A 6,000-nucleotide genomic window follows, 5' to 3' on the forward strand; every position below is an offset into this window, starting at 1 on the left:
CAATGTTGAGGACTCCCAGGGCCACTCCCTCCTGATTGTATATCACTGTACCGCCACCTCTGGTCGATCTGTCCTGCCGGTGGGACAGGACATACCCAGGGATGGTGATGGAAGAGTCGGGGATGTTGGCTGAAAGGTATGATTCTGTGAGTATGGCTATATCAGGCTGTTGCTTGACTAGTCTGTGGGTCAGCTCTCCCAATTTTGGCACAAGTCCCCAGATGTTCGTGAGGAGGACTTTGCAGGGTCAACTGGGCTTGGTTTGCCTTTGTCGTGTCATGTGCCTAGTGGTCCGATGCCAGGTGGTCTGTCCGGTTTTATTCTTATTGTGACTTTTTTAGCGAGATTTTACAACTGAGTGGCTTGCTAGGCCATTTCAGAGGGCAATTAAGAATCAACCACATTGCTGTGGGTCTGGAGTCACATTTCGGCCAGACCGGGTAAGGACGGCAGGTTTCCTTCCCTAAAGGAAGATCAGATGGGTTTTTACGACAAACCGGTGGTTTCATTGCCACCATTACTGATACTAGTATTTTAATTTCAGATTTTATTTAATTAATTGAATTTAAATTCCCCAGCTGCCGTGGCAGGATTTGAACTCATGACTCCGGATTATTAATCCAGGCCTCTAGGATTACTAGTCCAGTAACATAACCACTATGCTACCGTACCCTAGAGAGGCAGGCTTGGTTGAACTACACCGAAACCTCCAATATCCACACTGTCGACCAACTGTTGGGTGCTGAGGAATGGGCACAGGTGACAGTTCCTCCAATATTTTCCTCCCTATGGGGAAGCACCTGGCTCCTGCCTGGCCCCAAGAAGCAGTGACCTCTTTTGCCCAAACTAAAATTGGATAAAGGAACAGGACAAGGTGTGGGGTTATGTTTGCATTTGGTGCAAAAATCTGAGCAACCTTGAAAACTTAACAAACCAGAAGACTTAAGTGCGGAGGAGGAAATTGACTTTTCTTTTTAGGTTCTGATTTTGGGGGTTGGATTTTCCTCCAAGGAAATGAATTAGAATGGGCCATCCCCCCCCCCCCCAACCCAACCCACTTCCTGGGCCTTCCTTCCCCTCCCCCCCCCCCCTCAACACTGCAACTCTTCAATGAACCCGACCCATTTTCCTGGGTTAGGCCTCATTATATGAGCAGGGCAGGCTCCTGCTCTATGAAGGGGGGAAGGAAGGGAAGTTCGATAGTGGTGTCGTCGATGAGGGACCACTACCAAAGGGATGGAAATGCCCAAAAGAATGAGCTACAGCCAAGGGAAAGAAAATTGGGCTGGTGTAAATCAGGCTGCCGATTCAGTATTGCCCTGTCTTGTACTATCACCGAAGACCAGTTTCATCCCTGCTAAGGTTTCAGGTGTAATCCTTCACAAGAATTGGAAAAATTAAAAGATGAACAACATTTAAAAAGGACCAGAACAAAGGGAAGGGGGAGGAAAAACATCGCACAAACATACAAGAGAGGCTGTATGCGTAAAATAACCTGTAAAGTGCTAAAAAGGAAAACTGGAGACGGTTAATGACTGAAGTGATATTAACATGAGACAATAGGAAGAGGCATAAAAGAAATTAAGGGTAAGAGACAGAGAATGTGTGCGTAGCTGAGGCATTGTGGGTAAGGCCAGTCTGAGGTGGAAGCGGGAGAAGTTGGCAAAGTGGAACAGGAGCCAGCAGCCTGAGAAGAAAAAAACAACAGGAATGGTGCAGAGTGCCCCGCTACCAAATATTCTCACAGCCTGAGGAGCAGCAAGACCTGTATTCTGAAATTCCAGATTTACAAATGTTAGTGAGTTGTTTCACAATGGTCGTCGCGTTTCTTTTCATTTTCAAAAGGAAATGTGTTTGCAACCCTTCTTTTCATCTGTTTGCAAATACTCAATGCAACGACCTAAAACAAGTCGAAAGCGTGACTGTGTCATTTGCATATGTTGGTATCACGACAAAAATGACGCATGGGTTTCTCGTCCTTTCTCAATAAGAGAAGGTTCGACAATCACTTTTCACTGAGGTGGTGAAATCTTTGTAACACCCTGTTAAGTTGCATGAACCCATGGAGAATAATGCGTACAATCCCATGATAGTCTGGAGTTGATGTGATGCACAATTAATGCAGCCATATGTAAACAAGATAAGTCTACAACCAGCAAAGGGGCTGCATGCAAATCTACACCTGTGTGTTATTTTATATATCATTTTATAGTTATATATCATTCACTTTTTGACTGACGTTTAGTAGTTTGACTGAGATGTTGTGCATGAATGGATTGTGTTAATAAATAGACTAAAGGGTTGAGGTGATCAGAATGGTGTTTATTGTTGAAAATGATTGATAAAAGACCAGGTTTATTAAAGTGCATTTCCATTATTTGTTTTTTGAAAGAAAGGATGCTTTTTGTAGTTTAATGTAAGCACGAACATGAATCGCTATTAAATTACAGCCCACTAAACATTACTGATTTATAGATAATCACTACAATCTTCAGGAGATCATTTTCTTTTTTCTTTTGCACACCATCTGTCTTGTTATCTATTATAGTGCTCACTACAAGGTAAAACCTTTTAGAAAAAGAATTTCCTGCCACCCCCTTTTTAGTCTGTTTTTGTTTCCTCTTCATTTTTTTAGGTTCGTCACTTCAACTGGCTAAGTTCATGTCTGAACATCTACCGTGCTCGTACGACACTCGTGTGTGCGTTATTTTTACACAAGTGTTAATCCATTTATTTTAATGTACTATTGAGTACATTAAATGTTTGCATGTGAATACCGCCAATCAGAAATTCAACCTCATGTCAGTGACTATAATAACATTCAAGATTCATAGCAATGAGATCAAGTTCTTATAAACATCTACATTAAATAATGATATTCCTCTTATCTGGTAAATGGGGACTGCTCAAAGCATCTACGTCTTCTCATTTAATTTGCAATGAGGCAGCGCCGTTGCTTTTTTTCAGGTGCCTACTTGTGTCTCCTTGCCTAAAGTCTGGGCAAAATCTAAAGGTCCATTACTGTTAAAGAGATTCTTTAACTTATGTTCAAGGCATGCTCTTTGAGTGAACTGTAAATTTTGAGAGTACTGCGAGTCCTGCAGAATGGGTTCATTTTTGTACGAGAAGCTAACCTTACATCATAATCATCATTACCCTGATCATAAAGGTTTATTTTAATCATGTCAGTTCTAAAAGTCACCCAGAAATTACAAGAACTATTTTCTGTGAACAACTTTGCTTTTTATAAAGGAGTCCAAATAAACAAAAACATTTTTGTTTGTGTATGTGTGCAAGAAATCTAGTTGCTGTAGATTGAGTGAAGCCCAGAGAGTTGACTGGCCAAATGAGATCATTTGAAATTCCCACCCCCCATTCCCTGTGTGTTCTCCAGGGAGAAGAAGTCTAGACAGGATGGGTGTTGTTTTGATGCTGCTGAAAGGGGTTGCAGAGTTCACACCAGCTCTTCCATCTCAACAACAACTTACTTATATAGCACCTTTAATGTAGTAAAATGTCCCAAGGCGCTTCACTGGAGCGTTACCAAGCAAAATTTGACACCGAGCCACATAAAGAGATATTAGGACAGGAGACCAAAAGCTTGGTCAAAGAGGTAGGTTTTAAGGAGCGTCTTAAAGGAGGAGAGAGAGGTAGAGAGGTGGAATTATTAGGGAGGGAATTCCAGAGCTTAGGGCTTAGGCAGTTGAAGGCACGCCTGCCAATGATGGAGTGATTAAAATCGGAGATGTGCAAAAGGCCAGAATTGGAGGAGCATGGGGATCTTAGAGGGTTGTGGGGCTGGAGGAGGTCACAGAGATATGGAGGGGCGTGGCGAGGGCATGGAGGGATTTGAAAACCAGGATGAGAATTTTTAAAATCAAGGCGTTGCCGGACCGGGAGCCAATGAAGGTCGACGAGCACAGGGGTGATGGATGAACGGGATGATACACGTTTAACCTAATCAGTGCAAATTTATTTTTCTTCTTTCAGCTGCTTACAATAATTTTGACAAAAGGAGAAGCGCAAATAATGGAAATCGGCAACAAAAAGCAAAATTCCTGGCGATGCACAGCAGAGTTATCAGCATTTGAAACAGGGAGACATTAATTAGCACCTCCGTCATCAGATCCCTGACAAAGAGTGTTCACCGATCTTTCTCTGCCAAGAGCTGGCAGATCTGTTATGCAATTCCAGCACTGCCTGTTTTAATTACAGAATAATTTTAGTCTTTTTTCATATCAAAAAATATTTAATTTATTAAGAACCTGACTACACCATGAAACTATTAAATGGTTAGTATAGATTTTTTAAGTCATTTTCAGTGATTTCAAATCAGGTTACTCACAGGTGGAGGAGTGGACACCCTTATCAAAAAAGCTCATGTTTGGTGAGCTCATATTTGTATTAATAAAACTGCACCAGGTCACCACTCTTAAATACATAAAGGAATACTTTTTAATGGAAAGAAAAAAAGGAAATCATTACGTTCTATTACGCTGCCCAATTGCACTAGTTCATGGGCATAGGTGTAAGAGTCAGGTGTGGGCGGAGTTTGATTCAGGTGTGGGCAGAGTTTGAGTCCGGCACGGGAGGAGTTTGGGTCATGTGTGGGTGGCGTTTGAGTCATGTGTGGGCAGAGTTTCAGTCAGGTGTGGGCGGGGTTTAAGGCAGGTGAGGGTGGGAATTAAGGCAGGTGTAAGTGGGGGGTATGTGTCAGGTGGGGATATGTGTCAAGCGTGGGTGGTGTTTAAGGCAGGTGTGGGTGAGGGTATGTGTCAGATGTGGATGGGGTATGTGTCAGATATGGGTGGGGGTATGTGTCAGATATGGGTGGGGGTATGTATCAGGTGTGGGTGGAGTCTAAGGCAGGTGTGGGTGGGAATATGTGTCAGGTTTGGTTGGGGTTTAAGACAGGTGTGGGTGGGAGTATGTGTCAGGTTTGGTTGGGGTTTAAGACAGGTGTGGGTGGGGGTATGTCAGGTTTGGTTGGGGTTTAAGACAGGTATGGGTGGGAATATGTGTCAGCTGTGGTTGGGGTTTAAGGCGGGTGTGGGTATGGGTGGGGTTTAAGGCAGGTGTGAATGGGAATATGTGTCAGGTGTGGGTGGGGTTGGGGTTTAAGGCAGGTGTGGGTGGGGGTATGTGGTAGGTGTGGCTGGGGGTTCTAGTCAGGTGTGGCTGGGGGTATGGGTCACGTGTGGGTGGGGTTTAAGGCAGGTGTGGGTAGGGGTACGAGTCAGGTGTGGGTGGGGGTACGAGACGTGTGGGTGGGGGTATGTGTCAGGTGTGGGTATAAGTCAGGTGTTGGTGGGGGTATGAGTCAGGTGTGGGTGGGATTTAAGGCAGGTGTGGGTGGGGGTACGTGCCAGATGTGGGTGGGGGTATGAGTCAGGTATGGGTGGGGTTTAAGGCAGGTGTGGGTGCGGGTATGAGTCCGGCGTGGGTGGGGTTTAAGGCAGGTGTGGGTGGGAATATGTGTCAGGTGTGGGTGGAGTTTAAGGCAGGTAGAGGTGGGGTTTAAGGCAGATGTGGGTGAGGGTATGTGTCAGGTGTGGCTGGGGGTACAAGTCAAGTGTGGGTGGGGGTATGTGTCGGGTGTGGGTTGAGGTACAAGTCAGGTAGGGGTGGGGGTACGGATCCGTTGTGGGTGGGGTTTAAGACAGGTGTGGGTAGGGGTACGAGTCAGGTGGGTTGGGGTTTAAGGCAGGCATGGGTGGGGGTATGTGTCAGGTGTGGGTGGGGTTTAAGGCAGGTGTGGGTGGGGGTACATGCCAGATGTGAGTGGGGGTATGTCAGGTGTGGGTGGGGGTATGTCAGGTGTGGGTGGGGTTTAAGGCAGGCGTGGGGAGTATGTGTCAGGTTTGGTTGGGGTTTAAGGCAGGTGTGGGTATGGGTGGGGTTTAAAGCAGGTGTGGGTGGGAATATGTGTAAGGTGTGGGTGGGGGCATGTGTCAGTTGTGGTTGGGTTTTAAGGCAGGTGTGGGTCGGGGTACAAATCAG

The 6,000-nt window shown here is 45.4% G+C and overlaps 1 protein-coding gene across 2 annotated transcripts in view; it reads left to right on the top strand.

Moving 5' to 3' along the window:
- Positions 1 to 4,627, top strand: part of LOC137329383 (transcriptional regulator protein Pur-beta-like) — a 39,280-nt gene extending 34,653 nt beyond the window's left edge. For both annotated transcript variants that reach the window (XR_010964927.1, XR_010964929.1), the window contains exon 4: positions 3,991 to 4,627. The gene's annotated coding sequence lies outside the window, so the exon portion shown is untranslated. The remainder of the gene's footprint in view (positions 1 to 3,990) is intronic.
- Positions 4,628 to 6,000: the final 1,373 nt, after the last annotated feature.

This window comes from Heptranchias perlo, chromosome 1 (genome assembly GCF_035084215.1).
Source record: "Heptranchias perlo isolate sHepPer1 chromosome 1, sHepPer1.hap1, whole genome shotgun sequence".
NCBI lineage: Eukaryota > Metazoa > Chordata > Chondrichthyes > Hexanchiformes > Hexanchidae > Heptranchias > Heptranchias perlo.